This window comes from Rhipicephalus microplus, chromosome 7 (genome assembly GCF_043290135.1).
Source record: "Rhipicephalus microplus isolate Deutch F79 chromosome 7, USDA_Rmic, whole genome shotgun sequence".
Taxonomy (NCBI): domain Eukaryota; kingdom Metazoa; phylum Arthropoda; class Arachnida; order Ixodida; family Ixodidae; genus Rhipicephalus; species Rhipicephalus microplus.
The window spans coordinates 57,065,924-57,090,195 of record NC_134706.1 but is presented as its reverse complement, the minus strand read 5'-3'; positions in this window follow the sequence as shown (position 1 = coordinate 57,090,195).

Sequence of the window (24,272 nt, the reverse complement as noted above, 5' to 3'; positions counted from 1 at the left end):
ATACCTTCAATCAAGACAGTTATTTCATTATTCGGTAGAGAACGAGGCCTTGTGGAGTTCGACGGTGGCGCAGTTCTTGCCTCCGGAACTGCGATGGTCAGTTTTCCGTTTGGGCAGGTGGTGCACGCCGAAGCATTGGTGAAGGCGAACGTCGGCGCGGGGAAGGCGATCGGCGTGGGTTGAAGGCGCGGCGGCTCGGCGGAGAAGTGTCCGAAGCTGCATGGAACGGCAGCGTCTGTGGTGGTTCTGTGGGGGCGTAGCCGTAGGTGCCATCAATAATGCCTGAGTGAGGGACGCGCCGGCGACAGAACCGCTCAACATGGCCAGGCTGACGACAGTAATAACAGATAGGTCTGTTATCCGATGTACGCCAAGGGTTGTTGGGAAGCGTTGAAGGACGGCGGTAAATGGGAACATGCGAGCCTGCCGGTACGTGTGTTGCGTAGAAGGCGTTCGCTTGGTGGGCAGGGTCGACGACGTTTGACGGCGCATGTACCTGCCTTCGCGCGACGTCAGCGTAAGTCAGGGGAGCGGACACAGGTGGTGGCTGGTACGTGGGGGGAAGTGCCTCGCAGACTTGCTCTTCGATGGTTTGGCGCAGTGACGAGGTCAGCCCATGCGTATTGCTGGGAAGCAAGGGGGCAAGGGACAACTGGCGTGCCACTTCCTCTCGGATAAATTGCTGGATTTGCGGGGTCAATACAGTCTGTTCTGGAGATATTGCACCAACGGTCAATGCTGGCGTGCTGGTCATGTCGAAAGTAGGCCGTCGCGTTGAAATGCGCTGTTTTCGCAACTCATCGAAACTTTGGCAGTGTTGGATGACTTCCGAAACTGTTTGCGGGTCTTTAGCCACCAGCATGTGGAAGGCATCGTCCTCGATGCCCTTCATAATGTGTTTTACCTTGGCGGTTTCCGACATGTCAGGATCAAAGCGACGGCAGAGGCCTACGACGTCCTCAATGTAGGACGTGAAACCCTCTCCCGACAGTTGGGCGCGATCCCGCAAGCGCTGTTCTGCACGGAGCTTGCGCACTGTCGGTCGGCCAAACACGTCCGCGAAGGTGGTCTTGAAAGTGGCCCAGTCGGTAAGCTCGGCTTCGTGGTTGTTGAGCCAGAGCTCTGCTACTCCTCTGAGGTAAAAGTGGACGCGGCCCAGTTTGTCGTTTTCGTCCCACCTGTTGTTGACGCTTACTCGTTCGAACGAAGAGAGCCAGTCCTCGACGTCCTGCTCATCGGTGCCGTTGAAGATGTCTGGATCTCGCTCTCTCGGGACGCCGGGACAGTGGACAGGTGGAGATGTAGGAGCCGTCTGCTGTGCAGCGTCGATGGACATTGTTGATGGCGAAGGTAGAGTTCGGTTGCGGAGTTCCAGGATGGAAAAAGGTACCCAGCACTCTCCACCACTTGATAGTACACCTTTAGTGGTGAGCAGAAGAGACGTTTACTTTGTGGAAAACGTAGCGGTAGAACCGACCAGCTGTCAAGCGGAGCGAGCGCGAGCAGCAACAACACTCTTCCTTCTCTTCTTCAGCTGGCGTTCCGGCCTGTGCCAAATATCAATGCTACAATATATATATATATATATATATATATATATATATATATATATATATATATATATATATATATATATATATATATATATGCGGCGATGGCGTAGTGGTTAGAGCATCCGCCTCGCATGCAAGAGGTCCGTGGTTCAAATCCCGGTACCGCGCCGTTCCCAACCGGATTAAAAAAAAAATACGCGTGTTGATGGAACTGCATTAAGAGGCCTGGGGTGCGGCCTCACCGGCAAAACACCGCCGAGAATGCACTCCCTCACCAGAGAAGGATTGGCCACCCTGGTGCAGTATCTGGCCACTACCTCCCACATGCTTACGTCAAATAACTCACGGCCCTCAGTCCCCAGCAGCTGCGAAGCAACTGACCACGGCGGCGGTCAGATCTGCAACGCAGCAGAGGGTGCTAAGAATCTCTGGATCCGGACAGGCCGCCATTGGAACCTGAACTTGGCAACGTTTAACGCTAGAACCTTATCTAGTGAGGGAAGTCTAGGTGTACTATTTGAGGAGCTAGAGGGTGTTAAATGGGATATAATAGGGCTCAGTGAGGTTAGGAGGACAGATGAGGCCTATACGGTGCTAGAGAATGGGCACGTCCTTTGCTACAGGGGCTTGGCAGACAGAAGAGAACGGGGAGTGGGGTTCCTAATTCACAGAAACATAGCTGGCAACATAGAGGAATACTATAGCATTAATGAAAGGGTGGTAGGTATCGTAATTAAACTGAATAAAAGATACAAAATGAAGGTAGTACAGGCTTACGCGCCTACATCCAGCCATGATGACGCTTCAGTTGAAAGCTTCTATGAAGACGTGGAATCGGCAATGAGTAAGGTAAAAACACAGTATACTATAGTGATGGTCGACTTTAATGCAAAGGCAGGGAAGAAGCAGGCTGGAGACCAGGCAGTAGGATATTATGGCATTGACACTAGAAACGCCAGAGGAGAGCTGCTAGTAGAATTCGCAGAACGCAATAATTTACGGATTTTGAATACCTTCTACCGAAAACGAGAAAACCGCAAGTGGACTTAGAGGAGCCCTAATGGCGAAAATAAGAACGAAATAGACTTTATAATGAGTTCACACCCTGGAATCGTGCAGGATGTGGAAGTGATTGGCAAGGTACGATGCAGTGACCATAGAATGGTACGGTCTCGAATTCGCCTAGACTTGAAGAAAGAACGACAGAAACTGATACGCAAGAAGCCAATCAATCAGCTAGCACTGAGAGGGAAAGTACAGGAATGCAGTGTGTCGCTGCAGAACAGGTACTCGGCTCTTAGTGAGGAAACCAATTTTAGCGTAGATACAATGAATGATAATCTGACGAGTATCATTACGGAGTGTGCAGTGGAAGTTGGAGGCAGGGTAGTTAGACAGGACACTGGCAAGCTTTCCCAGGAAACGAAGAACCTAATTAGGAAGCGTCAAATCATGAAAGTGTCAAGTACAACAGACAAAACAGAACTGGCAGAGCTTTCGAAGTTGATTAATAGACGTAAGGTATGCGATGTAAGAAGGTATAACACGGAGAGAATTGAACACGCTCTGAAAAACGGAGGAAGTGTCAAAGCATTGAAGAGGAAATTTGGGGTAGGCAAAAGTCGGATGTATGCAGTAAGGGACAAAGAAGGCAAAATAACTACCAATATGGATAGGATAGTTAAAATAGCGGAGGATTTTTACAGAGATCTGTACAGTAGCCGAGACAACCACGACCTTAGTACTATAAGAACTAGCAGTAACCCAGATTACACCCCACCTGTAATGATAGAAGAAGTCAGAAAAGCTTTGGAGAGCATGCAAAGGGCAAAGCTGCTGGTGAGGATCAGGTAACATCAGCTCTGCTGAAAGATGGAGGACAGATTGTGTTAGAAAAACTAGCCACCCTGTTTACGAGGGATCTCCTGACGGGAAGAGTACCAGAGTCTTGGAAGAACGCTAACATCATCTTAATACATAAGAAAGGAGATGACAAGGAGTTGAAGAATTACAGGCCGATCAGCTTGCTCTTTGTAGTATACAAGCTATTTACAAAGGTAATTGCTAACAGAGTAAAGAAAACATTAGAATTCAATCAACCAAAGGAACAAGCAGGATTTCGAACAGGCTACTCAACAATTGACCACAATCATACTATCAATCAGGTAATAGAGAAATGCTCAGAGTATAACCAACCACTATACATAGCCTTCATAGATTACGAGAAGGCGTTTGATTCAGTAGAAATATCATCCGTCATGCAAGCACTGCGGAATCAGGGCGTGGATGAAGTATATGTAAACATTCTGGAAGAAATCTACAGGGGATCAACTGCTACCATAGTGCTTCATAAAGAAAGCAACAGAATACCAATCAAGAAGGGTGTAAGGCAGGGGGACACAATTTCCCCAATGCTATTTACCGCGTGCTTACAGGAGGTTTTCAGAAGCCTAGAATGGGAACAGTTAGGGATAAGAGTCAATGGAGAATACCTTAGTAACCTGCGCTTCGCCGATGACATTGCATTGCTGAGTAACTCGGGGGACGAATTGCAACTCATGATGACGGAGTTAGACAAGGAGAGCAGAAAGGTGGGTCTTAAAATTATTCTGCAGAAAACGAAAGTAATGTACAACAACCTCGGCAAGGAGCAGCGCTTTGAGATAGGTAATAGCGCACTTGAAGTTGTAAAAGACTATGTCTCCTTAGGGAAGGTAATAACCGCAGAGCCGAACCACGAGATTGAAGTAACTAGAAGAATAAGAATGGGGTGGCGCACATTCGGCAAGCACTCTCAAATTATGACAGGTAGATTGCCACTATCCCTCAAGAGGAAGGTATATAACAGCTGTATCTTGCCGGTACTTAGCTACGGAGCAGAAACCTGGAGACTTACAAAGAGGGTTCAGCTTAAATTGAGGACGACGCAGCGAGCAATGGAAAGAAAAATGGTAGGTGTAACCTTAAAAGACAAGAAGAGAGCAGAGTGGATTAGGGAACAAACGGGGATTAAGGATATCATAGCTGAAATCAAGAAGAAGAAATGGACATGGACAGGGCATGTAGCGCGTAGACAGGATAACCGCTGGTCATTAAGGGTAACTGACTGGATTCCCAGAGAAGGGAAGCGGGTTAGGAGGAGACAGAAGGTTAGGTGGGCAGATGAGATTAAGAAGTTTGCGGGTATAAATTGGCAGCAGCAAGCACAGGACCGGGTTAACTGGCGGAACATGGGAGAGGCCTTTGTCCTGCAGTGGACGTAGTCAGGCTGATGATGATGATGATGATGATGATGATATATATATATATATATTTGTTTTTTTATTTATCGGCAGATCTCACGTAGCTTGGGAATCTATGTTAGGCGAAGGATGCAAATGGAAGGTGAATATGCTTTAGTTTTTCTTATTGAGAGAGATTTTATAAAGTGGAGTGAAGTATATGAACAAATAAACGCACACAAAGACGTGGATTCTATCAAGACTGTGTAAAAGTCTCAACAAACCCATGATGTCACTTAATTATTGCTGGATTACGTAACCACCAATTTGCCGAAACGTGGCATTGGGAGAAAGTTTGTTTGAACATTTTGACTGTTTTGGGAACAGAAACCAAGCGGATATTCTCACTTCACAAAGTAAAATACACCGTGTCATATTAAAACTCTTTGCTTGTCACCCTACTGTAGATTGAACTTGATGCCAGGTCTTTTTCACTTTAATGAAACAGAAATAAGGCGGGTAAAATTGGCGATGGCCTTTGTCAGCTTACGGGAGAGATATGGATGAAAAAAAAAGCCAAACCCTATTTTGAGCAGAGACCACTGGGTTCTATTACTATTGTGGTGTTTTCAAAATAACTGGAAAGAGAAACATATCAAATGCGGGAAATTTAAACCAGTTTTTTTGTTGTCAACGGCACAAGGTCGTTTAGAAATTACGGCTTTCTTGCTCATAACGCCACCATGCAACCCATCGTTGTACAGTGCAAGAGCACTCTCGACCGGGGTATGAAGTTACACTCGGCCACTTCATTTGTGCTCGGTCAGTTGGGAGAACATTCAAGTCTTCAAACAAAACTAACGCAGTGCCAGACTCCCGAGATATATATGCTTGTATTTACACGGTTATACAAACCGACGTTGTCTCGAGGAAGTGGCGAGCATCTTGTTACACTCTGCACGTGTGTATCATCTGCAGGTTTGTCCAGACTTTACTGACAGCTACATCTGTATTTTATCATTGATTAGAACTCAGCAACTGAAACACACTTGAGGGTCATTTCAGCTTAGGTGTAGCTGCTGGTTGCAGAGTCAATCAGCTGCACTGCATGTCGTAGGGATGCCCAATGAAGATCATAGCAAACATTGTTTGGTATGGCGATCTGTGTTTTGAGTCAAAACAGATTAAGCGAATGGGAATCGCTGCTGTCTGGAGAAGAGATTACGAGGGAAGATGACAAATAGGATGGATTTTCAAAGTTCCTGACTTATCCATATTTGAACTGCTGTATAGAGCAAACATCAGGGACGAAAGGAGAGAATGCAACGAATCTTTTGTTTCTAGTGCCTGAAGTTCGCGCTATATAGCAGTTCAGTAAATTACCAACTAGCTCCAACAAGCACGCTTACTATTAAGTTCATCAATATCAGCCTTCAAGCTCGGGAACCAGCCCGATATCAGAAGACTATTAGCTGCATCCTTATGAAGCGTTTCTAGACATCTTAAGTTAATATTTCTATCAGATTAGGGCTCAATTTGAGATTTGTAGTACCTTCGGTCTCTTTGTTTTATCTTGCATTGTTTTATGTGATTGTCCATCTTGTGTTAAGCCCGTATTGACCACTGCGCTACCATTTGAGCCCAGATAATGGATGGACGTCAAGTGTAAATTGGCACACGCTAAAAAACAATAAAAATGCTGAAATGCTCTCCTGGCAGATATTGAGAATAGCCCTGCCAATGCATAGAACCGCCTGAAACAACTTTATAAGTCATCCGAGTGTATGTAGACAGAGCAGCACTAAAACAGATAGTGAATACGATGACTTCTTTGAAGACTGAAGTTTACCAAAACTAAAAACGAAATGTCAAAAGCTAAAAGATATATTCACCGTTGTATTGCCGGCGCCAAGAAGTTGCTCGAATATGCAAGTGAAGTGCACAATGTGAAAAAATTGTAGCGAAATTACTGGTTTCCTTGAAGTAAAACAAAGGCAACAATTTCTGAGCTGAATGCAAATCGCAACAACACCCATGCGCGCCTGCTCTGCGCACTGAACTCCAAAGCGTCGACGGAACTAGGGAGATCGAAGTTGTTCAGTCTGTACTCGAGACCTACAGCATGCGACCTGGTTGTCGGCTGGCGGCCTAGCAAACAGTGCTTGGCGGGCGCGATGTCGCAGCTCATCTTCCGGCTACAATCCTGCACCGATTCTAATTCGCGGGCATGACTGTCTTCATCTCTCAGCGGAAGAATTGCGTCGTCGAGTCTTTACAGTGCAGACTCGTTGTCCTTCAGGTAGTCGAGGTGCACGTGATCTTCCGAGAGGTCGGAATATTTTCGCTGTAGAAGATCGGCTAAGTACGTTAGGGCTCACGTGAACCCAGCCATGATTGCTCCACGCTTCTTGCGCAGCTGGTCCGAGTTCGCCGTGAGAGTGACGTGAAGACGTCTCTCAAGGGGTAGTCGCGGGTTTCGACAATAACAATGTAGTGAAATGGCTGGTCAGTGAGATGTAAAACAGGGACGTCCGTTTATTGTCGGTGCCGAATGCGAACTGCTCCTGACCGCGTGTGCGTCCCGCCATGACTTCGATTATACCTCAGTTTCTTCTAGGATAGAGTTCGGCCCACTACAAGTCGCTCTGTTACAATTTATTCACAAAATAAAGCAACCAAAATCACAAATAAATGTCTGTAGGCCTGCCAACATTGTGAAAAAGAGAACTATCAGTAAACTACACAAGCATACGATGGTTGGATAAAGCAGCTTAGAAAGGCACGATATTAGGAATGGTATTAAAAGATGTATAGTTGGCCGAAAAGTAGGCAAACATCCTGTTATAGGTAGAAAAATCACAGCCACCTTAGTGAGTTCAAAGCAAACGTAAAATTTAGAATTTTTTTTGATGGGCTGGTTGATCCTACGTTTGGTACCGTTTCGAATACAAAGGGAAAAAAACAGAAGAAACTAATAGGAAAAAGCAACAGTATCACTTGGTTTCATTCGTTTGATCACTGCGCACAAATGTGAATGGCTCCGCCTTACACCTCCTTTTTGTTGGTATAGGGTGGAGGGTAAGCGCGAAGAGTGCACATATATGAAGAGTAACACAAAGAAACAATACTAAGTGTGTAGTTTAGAAAGAGAGTGTAATTGCCAGTTATTTCTTTGACATCACTCCACACACGTCCTCTATCATTGCGGTCACATTCGGCTTAACACGGATCAAGCTAATTGATTGTGCTAAGTCATTCACTGAGTACGGGCTACTGTGTTCTGCCAGATATATGTGTAATGTAAAAACCGAACAGCAACTCAACATCAAATTTCCAGTGAAAGTTTGTAAGACAGGCTTGAAAACAAAGCATGAAGAGTGTACATAAATGCAGAGTAACACAAAGAAACGATACTAAGTGTGCAGTTTAGAAAGAGCGTAATTACCAGTTATTTCTTTGACATCACTCCACACACGTCCTCTATCATTGCGGTCACATTTGGCTTAACACAGATCAAGCTAATTGATTGTGCTAAGTCATTCACTGAGTACGGGCTACTGTGTTCTGCCAGATATATGTCTAATGTAAAAACCGAACAGCAACTCAACATCGAATTTCCACTGAAAGTTTGTAAGACAGGCTTGAAAACATTTCAGTTGCTGACTGATGCTTTTAAAGATAAAACAATGACATGTTACCTGATGCAGCATGACAAGTTATATGAAAGACGACATGTTGCCTCATGCATCAGTGCATCAGTGGCATAGGCGGCTTTAACATGGAAGAGAAAAAGTGTGAGTTTATGTATGTGTTGGTTGCGCCAAGTAATCGATCACATATCATTTCTGAATTTTGTTATTGATACACTCTAGAGTTACCAATGGCAAATCCAGAGGGGGGTCGGTAATGGCAATCGCTCCCTCTCCCAAAGCCTCTGTCAGTACCCCCTCTCCCTCAATTCAGTGTTCGTAGTCCACCTTCTGTCACCAAATAAAATCACTGTGAGCGCACATTAACATTATTCATAACACAAAGGTTTTTTCTGCTATTAAAACAAAAAGTCACGACTACGCCCCCCTTTACTTTGTTATTTTAGGTGGCCTCCCCCCTCCCCATCTTTTAAGTGAGTGGCTGGATCCGCCCCTTGTGGGTACGGAAAATTAAGTGTTTGTCAAATGGGGGAGTTGCCTGACTTGAAATAGGAAGGTGTTTGACACTTCCTTATACTACCTGAGAATTATACTTGAACAAAATGCTGAGGTTGTTCCGAAGGTTCTACCCGAGGACCAAATACAGGACCGTAAGGACGTGTGGGGGACATCTCAGTAAGCAATGCGAACGAACAATTTTTATGGATCATGTTGTAACATGGGCAGACGTAAACTTCTACCTATGACCCCGAATATAAACGCTACTCAATGCCGTGGAAGTCTAGAAATCACGACCGAAAAAACATAAAATTGTAAATGTGTTTTCTGAAATATAATACGGATAAAAGTGAGACTTCTGTGAAGAGTAGGTTAATAGTATTGTTAATTTAGGCGACTAGTTCATCATAAGGCAGGGGGGCTCGATGAAACAATTTTTTTTTCCTTTGTGCCTGACCAGGTACAATTATTGACAAATCATTGCTGTTCTTTTTAGAAGAGAACTTCTTCTTAGTGAATGATGGAAGTGAAACACTAGCGCGTCAGCCAAGGACAGGCGGTCGTGTCCTAATAAAGCAAAGCAGGTGATTACTCTTCCTGCCACAACAAAAGGTGAGTCTGAGATAAACCACTTGGAGGCCGATTCTGAGCCAGGATCGTTGTACAAATGGACGCGTCACGCAAAAGCTTCTCTAGAAATCAGGGTGAAATTTTGGGTCAGAACAGCGAGGGGCAGATGGAAGAGGCGAGCACACTGCGGTTGGGCAAAAGCGAGCAGTGTAGGGCAGCGGCGGCAGCGGCAAGGCTTCATAGTTGAGTCGAGTGCTCTCGTGTGTATTTGTGTACATGCGTATCACTGTCATGTTTGTATAATATCAGCGTATCTGCGTGCGTTTGTGCTTTGTGCAATGAAATGGCAGTAATGAGAAAGTCTGCGCAGGCGTCTAAGGTTGAGGATTCTTTTCAAATGAAACTGAAGACGCAGAATCGGCGAGCTTGTAGTAAAAGGTATTGGTCTGTTGTGAAATACATGCATTTTTTACGCTTTCTTGATTCAAACAATATCATTTCAAAGAACATAAGAACTTGGATAGTTCGGAAGATTTTGTTAAAATATCAAGTACACACGAATATGAACAGCTCGTATGGCATGATGCAAAAATATTCAAATAGTGGCACTTAGTGCCAATGTTCTCGCTTTTTAAAGCGCTCTTGTACACCTTCAGCAATGAGGCGCGTGGTCATTTGTTGACGTGACCTGCACTTTTGTTTAGGATGGTTCATGATCTCTCCTTCTGTTGTGATTTCAGTCATTTTAATTCCACACTCGTAGAACGAAGCTGGCTGTCTCTTTTGTTGATGAGTCGGCGTAAATTAGTGGCATTGTTTTACAATGCATCGCTGGCATCTCTATCACCGGCAATGTCCTCCGCTGGCTTTTGAGTGGCTGTCGTCTAATAGGCAGAGTCGTGGCGCTTAGGACTCCCGACGGACCTTCACCACTTGTTAAAGAACAAACCACACCGGTTGAGAGGAAGAAGAAAACATTTACATCAAAGCAGGCTGTTTTACTAATATGGTGTTCATGGCAAACGCTGCAGCTGATCTCCTATCTTCTCCTCCTGTCTGTCCACTCGCACTCATGTTCTTGTGGAATAGAAGAATTCTTCAACACTGCTAGCGGGATAAAAATCTCGCCACGCAAATGCCTAAGCTTTCCCTCTTGCGTCCCACCAGCCGCGGTTACACGAGTGGTTAATCTGCTCACCTTCACCGAAAGACGCGATTGCTTGTGTCCTCTTCCTGGCGACAGATGCGCTGGTGTGCGACCACGTGATCAGTTCTCTTGGGCATTCTCCTGGTATGGTCAACAGCGCGCTCAGCATTATTGTGTTCTGAGTATCTTTTTTGTGTTCTGCACCTATTTTATTATGGTGATTTGATTGTTGCGGTCAGAGGAAGGGACGGAAGGACTCTATCCTTGTTTACTCTATATAGAAACATTCAAAAGGCTTTCTGAGGGGTATGGCGTTAAATGTATAAATAGAGCCATATGTTAGCGTATTATGTGCGCTTCCAAAACAAATGTGTTTTTAGAATAAATTTTGAGCACTTCAGAGCAATATACACATTATACTATAGAGGAACCATAAGGGCAGTTCTACGCGCTACCCGCACAGCCACAACGCACGTACCCGCACACCTGCCGCTCCCAAGCGGAGGGGGAAAGAGCGTCACCAATCGGCTTATTTGTCCCCAGCTTGCGTGCGGCAGGGGTCCCGACACATGCGTTGCGGCTGTGCGGGTAGCGCGTGGAACTTCCCTAAGCTGTCTCGATATGTGTGATGTAATGTAGCAGTATGATGATCTTTTGTGTTGTATGATTCAACAAAAAATAATAATAATCAAATTTTAAATAATAATCAATCAACCGGTATACACTCAATGTGTTTAGAAAAAACGCCACGCCTGCACAGTCACAGCAAAAGCTACAAGAGCGGCCTTTCAGAGTATTTTTTACACACCGCTTGGTATACATGCTACAAACACACTGCTGCCGACATGGTTCACCATAAATAATCATACATTTTGTATAGTTGGCCAGCATTCATTATGCTATTATTTGTCACTCTTTTGAGAAGAGTGGCATGCGCTACAAACTTGTTAGGAATGCTGCACAATTTTTTGAAGCAGTGGCTGACGACGACGAAAAGAGATGCCTAAAATGGTTTGTGCCGTAGTTATTAGGAGATCAAGAACAAATTTTTGGTGCATGGGATGACCCACTCGTTACGCTACTCGCCCTGTGTGTTGCCTGGCTGTTGTTATGATGTTATAAAACGCTTTATTACTCATATCAATGCGACTTTTTTTCCGACATGAAGCCCGCCTAAGGAAAGTTCAGAAACGAGTTCCAAGTAGTGGCATAGCTCAGTGGTAGAATACTGGGCTGGTACGCAGCGAACCCGGATTCGAATCGCACTGTGGCATTTGTGTTTTTGTTTACTAATATTTTTTTTCTATCATTGTAGGAATACCGGCGGTGGTGGTGGCGGACAACCATGGCACTGCGCGTGACCGATGTTTTGATCTCAAAACAATTTTCGATGTAAAAGTGGCTAATTTTAGCGGCCAAGCTTCTTACGGCATGGGTCTGTCCATCCCTTGTATGTATGTAGTAGTACGTAGCCACCGGTGGCACATACATACTCTAGAGCGGGTATATGCCACAGGGGATGCGAGATTGGAGATGGCGGTACTTGGTGTGTTCACTAGAAGGACGCGCGAACAGACAGACAGATGGATGAATGGACTCACGGATGGATGCATGCACAAACGGGCGTACGTATGTATGGACGCACCGATGGTCACGCGGATGGACGGAAGCAAGAACGAACGGATGGAAGGAAGCATGGACGGGATGATGGACGCTTCGCCCCACTCATTATTATTGACTCCGCGGATATGCTGTGATTTTTTTAAAGTACCTCGTACTTTGCTGTGGGAGAGCTAGAGGCCAAATTGACTAATATTTAGGCATCGCCAGTTCCGACACGAGGTCAAGGTTTGAGAATATCAACTGGCAGCGCCAGAGAGGAGAAATTTGTGTGTTTTAAAAAAGTGATTAACAATTTTGAATACTTGGTACTCTACTGTGGGAGAGTATAATTCTTCCCATGGGTCTCACACTTCCACGTGGATTATGTGTTTAGAGAGAGTGTTCAACGATTTAGACTACTTTGTAATCTACTACGGGAGACCAAAAAGCCAACCCTTGGCGCGGGGATTGTCTATAGTAGGGCGTATATCATGTGTTTAGAAAGCGTGTTTAATGACTTTGAGTACACGTGTACTCTACTATGGGAGCGTAAAGCCATCCCGTGGGCCTCACACCCTGACAAAGATATGTGTGTGTGTTTAGAAAAAGCTGGTAATGCTTTAGAGTAAGACGAACTGTACTATGCATAGGAGAGCATAAAGCCGTGCCGAAGGCCTCACTTACTGTACAACGACTCCACGAATCCGTCAGAGGCGGACTGAAAAGAATGTGTTTTAAAAAAGTGGCTAACGATTTAGAGTACTTGGTACTCTACTATGGGAGAGCTAAAAGCCGTACCGCGGGCTACATTGCACAATTGCACAAGCTAAACGATACGGCGAATTACGCACACCACCACGTCGATAGAACCAGTTCTATGGTTTCGAGAGAACTCCCATACAGTGGGCACAAACATCATTCCTTCCTCTGATTCGGCAGTTACATTTTACAGTTATATTCAACGGAAAATTGTAGGAGAAGCAAAATGGCGCAGAAGGTTCATTAAATAGGAACGTTTTGTTTTTTACTAATGTTTAATATTATCCAATATGTAAGAGTAAATCAATAAAAAAATTCACGGGTGCTTTGCATACACCCGTGAGGGCAGATTATTTTATAAACGTGGATTACTTCTAACAGGTTCAAGCAACTGAAGGCATGGGTGAAACGATTAATGCGGTAATTTACTGATCGACGGATGTCTTGAATTGATGGGCTTCTTCCGACATTGTATCGTGCTTGCAATTGTATGACATACGGGACTGTCGCCTTGCTGCTTTGAGGCCTTCTCCTTGGGGGGGGGGGGGGGGGGGGGTCGGAGCTTGACAGACAGCTTTTATTCGCCGCTCCGCTTTGGTTTTGAAATAATAATAATAATAATAATAATAATAATAATAATAATAATAATAATAATAATAATAATAATAATAATAATAATAATAATAATAATAATAATAATAATAATAATAATATTATTATTAATAATAATAATAATAATAATAATAATAATAATAATAATAATAATAATAATAATAATAATAATAATAATAATATTATTATTATTATTATTATTATTATTATTATAACAATAGCAAATTTGGTTCATTGATTGCTCAAACTGTATACACACGGGTTTTTTCAGGACACTGTATCCCTGCGCATCCTGGAAGCAGTGAACCTGTGCCCCGTCTTCAGCGACGCTTTCCTGGCTTATTCATAAATTAATATAATTATTCACCTTTGATCAACACTTTCAAACGAAGTAGTCCAGTAATTGCGTGGTCTTGATTACTTTGGCAAAAATTGAGGCTTTTGTTTCGCAATGATCTGAGTTCATGCATAAAATTACACTTTTGGCCCATCCGGATCTCTTCCTTGGCTTCTAAGTCAATGTACTAAGGGTGAGTGAAACGGGAAAAATAGCGCAACCTTCCGGCCGAACAATGTGTTTCGTGTAAAGTGGCTGAGGCTCGTGTGGAGCACGCTTGATTCAACGCAGAGCAACACTTTTTTTTTACATACTGCGTCAACATTTAGAACCCCAAATGAACAATAACATTGTTCTTTACCTTATTAAGGAAGAAATATTGGCAGTTCTTGCTTTTCTACATGGGCGCCCCCACGTGCTAACACAATAAAGATAGGCGCTCTGCACGGGATTTATGTACTTCACTGTCAGCATCCACGAATGGGAAGTATTGTTTAAAGAATGTGTCAGCCTTACACATCATCACCGCATCTTCATACTCGTCTTCCTCTCAATAAAGTTGTTTCTACCTCCCTCTGAACGAACATCTGTGCCTTTGGGCACGTCTATGCACTGCGTGGCAATTGGGCGCTGGGCTGTCGTCAATTCTATCTATCTATCTATCTATCTATCTATCTATCTATCTATCTATCTATCTATCTATCTATCTATCTATCTATCTATCTATCTATCTATCTATCTATCTATCTATCTATCTATCTATCTATCTATCTATCTATCTATCTATCTATCTATGTAGCTGCCAAAAATTTTGTTATCATTACTATGCGTATTAAAATATAACATGCGTGTGGTAAAACAAATAAATTATTCGACATTGTCGTCGTCCTCGTGTGGCATTTTTGTTCTTTTAACATACCACAGTTGGTATGGCTAGTCGAAACTCTACGACAAACATAATTGACTGTTCCTAATGTGCAAATCTAGACACCAATGTCATGAACAACCTCATTTACACGACGTAGTTTCGGCGTTCTCACAGCCATTTACATATATGTCAAAAATAAGCTGACGAGATATTTCTCTGTATGACAAACAAAAATGACAAATGGTACCAAAGAATTATCAGTTACATGTCATTTACGGCCTGACTTACTAGCTGCCATGCTCATCGAGTGCTCGAAAACCGTTCTCTAGCTTGATATGTACCGAAATCCGTGATACATGACGTAACTATAGCGAGCATAAATACCAGGTTTAATGTGGAAATCACATCATGCCTATCGAGCACTGTGTGATTTGAATACGACGCTCATAGGATGCTCGGACTGGTTCAAAATCAGGATGTGCTTAGGCGAAGTGGTTAACTATTCAAAGTACTTAGTCATCATAATCATCATCATCATCATCATCATCATCATCATCATCATCATCACCACCACCACCATCATCAGCCTGACTACGTCCACCGCAGGACAAAGGCCTCTCCTATGTTCCGCCAGTTAACCCGGTCCTGTTCTTGCTGCTGCCAATTTATACCCGCAAACTTCTTAATCTCATCTGCCCACCTACCCTTCTGTCTCCCCCTAACCCGCTTCCCTTCTCTGGGAATCCAGTTAGTTACCCTTAATGACCAGCGATTATCCTGTCTACGCCCTACATGACCGGCCCATGTCCATTTCCTCTTCTTCATTTCAACTATGACATGCTTAACCCCCGTTTGTCCCCTAATCCACTCTGCTCTCTTCTTGTCTCTTAAGGTTACACCTACCATTTTTCTTTCCATTGCTCACTGCGTCGTCCTCAATTTAAGCTGAACCCTTTTTGTAAGTCTTCAGGTTTCTGCTCCGTAGCTAAGTACCGGCAAGATACAGCTGTAATATACCTTCCTCTTGAGGGATAGTGGCAATCTACCTGTCATAATTTGTGAGTGCTTGCCGAATGTGCTCCACCCCAATCTTATTCTTCTAGTTACTTTAATGTCGTGGTTCGGCTCTGCGGTTATTACCTGCCCTAAGTAGACATAGTCTTTTGCAACTTCAAGTGCACTATTACTTATCTCGAAGCGCTGCTCCTTTCCGAGGTTGTTGTACATTACTTTTGTTTTCTGCAGATTAATTTTGAGACCCACCTTTCTGCTCTCCTTGTCTAACTCCGTATACATGAGTTGCAATTCGTGCCCCGAGTTACTCAGCAATGCAATGCCATCGGCGAAGCGCAGGTTACTAAGGTATTTTCCATTAACTCTTATCCCTAACTGTTCCCAATCTAGGCTTCTGAAAACCTCCTGTAGGCACGCGGTAATTAGCATTGGAGAGATTGTGTCCCCCTGCCTTACACCTTTCTTGATTGGTATTCTGTTGCTTTCTTTATGAAGCACTATGGTAGCAGTTGATCCCCTGTAGATTTCTTCCAGAATGTTTATATATCTTCATCTACGCCCTGATTCCGCAGTGTCTGCGTGACATCTGTCTGCAAAGTACTTAGTACTACTATGCAAAAGCATAAACCTGTTTCGTTGGCCTCACACTTCATGAGGTCGTGTTGACAAAGTTTGCGCCGAGAAACGAGTTGGCCACGGTGAAGTGAAAGGAAGACGAAATTAAGATCTCCTACAAAGACAAGAATACTCAGCTCCCAAGTATACTGGTCCGTGGATATACACAAAAATCGTCTTGTGTTGCGCGACTGCATGATGTAACATAAAAACAACGGCCTGCATTGAAAGCAAACAGCATGTGCTGTATGTAGAACAGAAAGTTGAGCAAGTTAGTTGTTCATGCTTGGTATGTAAAAGTAGCAACTCTAAAGTAGCCTCATAAAAGTGGCCAGTTCAGAGCCTGCGTCGTCTATTTTTTAGTTTTTGTCTCTCTTTCGCGCTCTTTTCACATCTTAACTCATGTTCAGTATGATTCACAAATCTTGCTCATGGTGTGCTCACAGCCTATCCTGCACCAATATTGGTATTTTGCGAAGTGACAGCGTAAAAAGCGAAAGAAAATAAAAAATAGTACCATGAAGACGATGTCATTTGTGTCGTGTTTTCATGCTACCACCTGCTATTCCTGTTCGTCGTGGAGTCACTTCACGCATTACTAATTTTCGTGAATATAAAGCTTGCTGACTGGCGATGAGCCCACCTTGTGCACGGCATGTAACTCATGCCATACGTGAAATGAATCTCATGATTTTCACGACCACCCCATTTCATGTTTTTCATGCAGTCACCACACGGAGTACCAATTTTGGTGTACTATCAGCTTCAAATAAAACCCGAATATCGGCAAGTCTTCCTAATGGTATGGTGCATGCCTTCAGCCGATTACCATGGACATGCACGCATATGTGCGCAGAGCTGTCGAACAGGATGCACTTGTTGTTACTGTTGATAACTGGACGGTATGCACTATACCATCCCGAAGCCTTGCCGCTAGTCGGGTTGAATTTGCCACTCATAGTACATCAAGCTAGCCAACCGGTCACGGTCCAACCTTGAGCGTCCTACGTAAATCATGGTGTACGGGAAATTGGCATCGTGGTGTTCTTGTGACCACCTGACATTATTATTACAATGAGAACTAACCGACGGCACTGCCAAGAAAAATATAGTGTATGTTCGTAGCACTAAATTTAAAGTAAATGTGAACAATTAAATTTGGACGAAAGCCTGTACCTTGGGCAGCGACCAGACCTGCGGCCTTCAAGACGCGTGTGATGCTCTTACCAACTGAGTTACGTAGGCGGCTATACGGGCGTCCACTTGGTAGGGTATATATGTGCACTTAAACGTTGGTGGTGTCACCTAGCGCCATCAGTAGCCATGACGACGAATTCTTAACCCTCCTTCTCTAAGCAGCACAAGATCTTATTACGGGCTGGCAGCAGACAAATCATCTCTCGCATGTGACATGAAAGCATGAAGTGTGCTATAGAACGATAGTCTCGCTATAAATAAAGACAAGAAATGTTTATTTAAATTCTCGTTCTCTTCGTTAGACACATTATAAATAAAAACTAACAAACGATGGTGCCAAGGCAAGCATAGTGAATGTTGTTAGAAGTAATTTTAATGTAGTTTGAGGAAACACAGGTAGAGGAAAAGTTCATTTACAATGGGCGGGGTCTAAACCTGCGTCCGATGCTATACCTACTGCACTACTACGGCAAGTGCATATATATATATATATATATACATATATATATATATATATATATATACATATATATATATATATATATATATATATATATATATATATATATATATATATATATATATATATATATTGCAATGAAAACATAAGGACAAAGCTTAGCGAACCACCTGTGTTTCTGTGTTATTAGCCTGATTGCATTATATATATATATATATATATATATATATATATATATATATATATATATATATATATATATATATATATATATATATTGCAATGAAAACATAAGGACAAAGCTTAGCGAACCACCTGTGTTTCTGTGTTATTAGCCTGATTGCATTATATATATATATATATAAGGGAAAGAAGTGTATACCGAAGGGCTCGTTTTTCCGTGTTTTAACACAATAATAATGAGATATAACAGACAGTAATGCCAAAGAATGTACGGGGGAAGTTATTAGAACCAATGGAATTGGAACTAAGAAGAAAGAAAAGTGGATGAAAAAATAACCAGCCGTGAGCAGGAAACAAACGGCTGGTTATTTTTTCATCCACTTTTCCTTCTTCTTTGTTACATTCCATTGGTTGTAATAACTTCCCCCGTACATTCCTCGGCATTACTGTCTGTGACATCTCATATATATATATATATATATATATATATATATATATATATATATATATATATATATATATATATATATATATATATATATATCGTTCAGTTCGATTTGTAAAATGTGTGTATATATGAATTTAAACATGGGAGTGCCAGCCAGTGCCCCCAGAAGCCATGACAGCTATTGTGGAGCACTGTTTTTCTGCCTGTTGTAGTCAAGCAGCACGTGTTCCTAATACGAGCTGCTTTGTTGTGCTAAGTTATAATAGCCAAAACGATTAATATGGTTCTGGCAATTCTCTGTTTCTACGATAAGGATTTGGAACTAGCAGTTGCATAACTTATTACATAAATTGCTCTGATACTGTCATTTTTGGCGGCGGCTAAATATTATCACCTGTCTACATGCAACGGGATTTGATAAATGATGTTTATTCACCCACGTCTGGCGCTCTTTCAGCCCAGGAGAGGAGGAGGAGGAGGAATGTTTAAGCGGAAGGACAGGGAGGTTAGCCAGTAAGCCCAGGAGAGATACTCTCTAAACAAAGTAGCGAGCAATTTGTAAGAAGGGCTAGAAGACTTTCTAGAGGAGCTGAAATAGCATAAAACTGAAGCAGACTGATGGCTGATGCATACAGGCTTTTTTATTATTTGGACAGAGCAGGCCACGACTTTTTGAGTATCTCTTCACATGTGAATACACATAAATATGGATAAAACTATCATCTACTGCTGTCAGCCTAAAATCTATGTCCTAGTTGGCACTGAAATTGAATAATAATTTACAGGCAAACACTAGAACCACCTCAAAGTTATACTACTGGGGCTGCGTTAAAGATATAATACAATGCATAGTGGAGACTGCATTGCCAAGTTTGCCCCGGGAGAGCATTTCATTTCTTGACCGAATAACCGATGCTTCAAAGCCTCGGCATGTGGTCTCGAAGAGGGGTCGCTCAAGCATGCAGCCGTGAAAGTGACCCACGATGAAAAGATTGCCGGGAAAGCTTCCGGCTGAACTTCATTGTGATTTAAAAGTATAACGTATCCATTCCGACGCGAGGGTTACTAGTCCGTTGAATCGTTCTCATGCGGAAAGTAGTTAAATGGAGTTTCTAACGCGACGCGTGAGCCTCATAATGACCATAGACGGGCGTCAAGCCCTAGATATGCTTTATTTGCTTATGCGGCCTTCCTTTCCTCTTCCGCCCACATTTCACGTCTTCCGTATAAAAGAGCGCCAAGTCCATTCGCAAGTCAGTAATCGTCCGTTTCGGGAGCCATGCAAGCATCGGTGAGTAGGCAGCAACGCCAACGCCTTGGTGGCATGAACAGCCGGACACTTAGACGCCACAATGAACGATGCCTCTCTTGAAATTTGGTCCAGACTGTAACCTAGGTGCCGGTAGCAATGATGTGGTAGCTGGCTATGCTTTTGTTTAGCAGAAAGTCGCCCAGTGGTAGCACGCGAACGGTGAAGCGATGTTCGCGCGCTACACCTTGAACACTTCTCAGCAGCATAATGCCCGGCTACAGAACTGATGGCTTGGGATTCGTCACCTCACAGCCGTAGTTATCGCTTCTGTTAGCTGGGAGCCATAGTGTGTACGTTATTACAGATGATATTCAATACTGGTGGTGCTTCTCTAGGATTGTCTCAAACACCGTAGCTTCGGTAGATTTTCCCTAGCGATCGTTATTTCCGCAGCCACAATAGCAGTTAAGAAGTCCGTTCATTTCACACAGTGAATAAAACAATCAAAGTGGTACTTTATGTGTATATAAAAATGCTGCATGCTGATCAATTTTCCGACTCCAGGACCTCCCACCAAGGAGTCATCCTTATAAATCAATGAATTTTGAGTCAGCCAAATACATACCATGCGCTTTGTGGCACTTGTAGCATAAGTACAATGCAGTGAATTCAAGTTTGCTGGAACTAGTTGTGAAGAAAACGACAACCACGTTAGCTGCACACTAAAGCGCCTATCAGCTTCAGAGATATGGTAACAATTACTTCACATTTATCCAGTTCAACTCATCTACCTAAGTTCGATTACCAAGTCCGACTACGGCGATCTTTCTTTGTTCCAGTTCCTCATCGTTTTCGCCGTGGCGGCGATCGCCTCTGCGGGTATTATTCTTGACGGCGGCCATGGTTACGGCGGTGGTGGTGGCTTTGGCGGTGGTGGCTTTGGCAGTGGTGGCGGCGGCGGTGGAGACGACATTGGCGTAGCTTCCATCTCGTACGTCAAAACGCCCGTTGTGAGCGTAGGCTACGTCGCCAAGCCTGTAGTAAGTTACGTGGCAAAGCCGGTGGCCACCGTTTCCCATGCCATCAAGCCCGTTGTATCCTATACAAGCTTTTCTAGCGGCGGTGGAGGTTTCGGCAGCGGTGGTAGTGGCGGCGGCTACGGTGGTGGCCATGGAGGAGGATGGCCGTGGCATTAACGCAGCACCCACCACAATGACCTCGTGTAGCCATGGGCATTCACATGTTGTCACTGGGCTATAATGAACTCTACGGCAACCTCCAAAAGTGATCCCTTTTCGACAGGGGCGGCGTATGACATACTTCGTGTACGCATGATCACGAGCTGGCATACGTAGGAAACAGGGCCACGTGGGCCTGACACAGATGTGAAAGTATGAAAGATAATGAAAATAAACGAATGGTTGTTAAATAGTACCGTCATATTTTTTGCAATATTATCTGAATATTTTATATCAACACGTTTCTACTGCCCTGTAAGCGTTACAAACAAAGCGCAGGTTCAACATACATATTAGGCTAGTTCCAGACATAAGTTCGTAAATGCATGGAGGAGAAAGAAGAGGAGAAACGACGAAAGGTAAGCAGGATGCTTGCCCCGCCGTGGGTCTTGTGGCTAAGGTACTCAGCTGCTGACCCGCAGGTCACGGGATCGAATCCCGGCTGCGGCGGCTGCATTTCCGATGGAGGTGAAAATGCTGTAGGGCCGTGTGCTCAGATTCGAGTGCACGTTAAAGAACCTCAGGTAGTCAAAACTTCCGGAGCCCTCTATTACGGCGTCTTTCATAATCATATGGTGGTTTTGGGACGTTAAAGCCGACATATCAATGAAACAGGATGCTCATGCGGTGTACCAATCTTCGCTGGGAGAATGGAATGAAGGTATGAGAAGGTAGACAGACATAAAGAAGGAGGCACGCAAGAAATTCACAGGAGCGTAATAAACAGTGCTGCGTCCCATACTATTCGGCGCTGGATACCAGTTGGATCATGTTCCAGTGTTGATGTAGGTAGAATAGCCATGCGCCTGCTGAAGGCTTAGAACTACTTGACAGAACGCATCAGTACCTATCATTCGGACTGAGTATATCACAGTTTCTGCTTGGCACCGAACACGTGATGTTTGTGCAACAGGTACTAAACCACTAGGATAGTTGCTTTCCGCAAAATACGCCGCTGACGAAAGCACGCTTTATTTTATATTTTTTTTATGGCTAACGCGTTATCCGTTCAGAGTTTGAAATCTCAAAGTATCCAGCTTTCACTATACATGTAAAAGTGCTCCTTCCACGTATATGATGCCTTGGTCGTTGTTCCTGAAAAGGGATAAAGCCACAATGCTTAAATATTACTTGCCGCACTGATACTGGCTTTGTCTGGCTTCCCCTCCCTTTAGTGAACAGGATTTACGGCAGCACATTCAATGCGACCCAGAATCGACGATTAACAATGAATCAATTATTTAAGTGCGATATAAAATGTAGCTGTGGCATGGTTTTCATTAGAGATATGAACCAGCACCCGCCATCTGATTGCGTTAAGTAGTCCTGCAGTGCATCGTACGTACCTATCCGATCCTTCTCCACCCCCCCCCCTAAAAAAAAACTCTTCTATAGACACGAATACTCAAGAACAAGCATTTTTTGTTCATTAGCGTGATAAGTTACCGTCACCATATGCGGATTTCACTTCGCTAATATTGAATGAGACGTGAGGCCGCATAATATTGATGGGTATGGCTGGCGATGCTCAACGAAAACACCTTCTAGGAACCCTATTAGTTATTTCTTTGAACACTGATTAAGCAAGAAAAAAACTGGTCTGTGATTTGAAATCCAAGTGCCATGCTCCTTCTTACTATCCATCACGGCGTGAAGACTCACGCCAGGCCCCTTTGAGTACTGCTTGTGTTGCAGCCAAGAGCGCAGGCGTTCCATGGAGAATGCCTTCACAAGCAGTGACCGCATGCTGTGTTTCAAATGAGTGTCTACCTCCCAGCCTAGTTGTGCAGCTCCCAACGGCAGCAGCGACGACGACGGCAAAAACCAGCCGAGACTGTCCGTATAATTGATGTCGCAATAAATTGTGCGAGTGGGCCTTCCTATATAGTCTTGTCAGCTAAACAAAATAGGCATCTCGAATAATCGCTTTGATGCTGGCGTGTGCAGATCATCGTCCTCAGTGATGACGCGTGCATGAGCTTTGGTGCATCTTAAATGTTTTTTTAGTGTTATTGATATACTGGTATTGCATAAACAGCAAGTATGATCGCAAAGAAAAAAACATTAGTTCCAAGTTGGCGCTGTGTGCGTGTCTCTCTCTTTTGTGTCCTTGCCGTGCTGCGCTTGATTCATATTATATTGACGAATCCCAACCATTTAGCGCGGCAACGTGCCTCAGTGGAGTGAATAGTTAAATAATATATTATGTATTCATACTTGCACGTGGGGTGAAATTAAAATTATGTAGGCTGATAGGTAGAAATCAGGATTTGTGTGACACCAGTCACACGCCGCGGTTCAAGGCACCAGCAACGGTAGCTTCTTCAAAGCGTACACCTGTTGTCGGCTTTACCCACATCACACGCCGTGGAAGCGAATATCCGGCAACATCGAGATAATAGGAGAAGCCCACGTGGCTTCAAGCGAAAAGAATCTTTACCGATGCTCTATTACTGGGCTGTGGCTGCGGCGTGATTCCGTCCACTTTTTTGCCCCGCCGCGGTGGTCTAGTGGCTAAGGTACTCGGCTGCTTACCCGCAGGTGGCGGGTTCAATTCCCGGCTGCGGCGGCTGCATTTCCAATGGAGGCGGAAATGTTGTAGGTCCGTGTACTCAGATTTGGGTGCACGTTAAAGAACCCCAGGTGGTCGAAATTTCCGGAGCCCTCCACTACGGCGTCTCTCATAATCAAATGGTGGTTTTGGGACGTTAAACCCCACGAATCAATCAATCATGATTCCGTCCACTTTATAAAGTGAAAAAAAAAATCGGACAAATTATTCGAAGATCGCAGGTTCGGTACCTGCTGGCGGTAAGCAATATTACCGTCTAAGAAGAACGGCTATTTCGGCTAGTTGTCGTGTAGTGCTCGTGTTGTCATCTTTTCTCAGCGCTCGTGTTGTCCTCTTTGATTTCCTTGCCTCGCCTTTCGTTTCACGTTTCTTCTAGCACCTTCTTGCTCGCGCTGCAGCCCTTATTACCATTACCATCTACTTTTCTTTCTCCACTTTTACTGTAAAAAAACTTGTAATACCATCTAGTCGAAGTA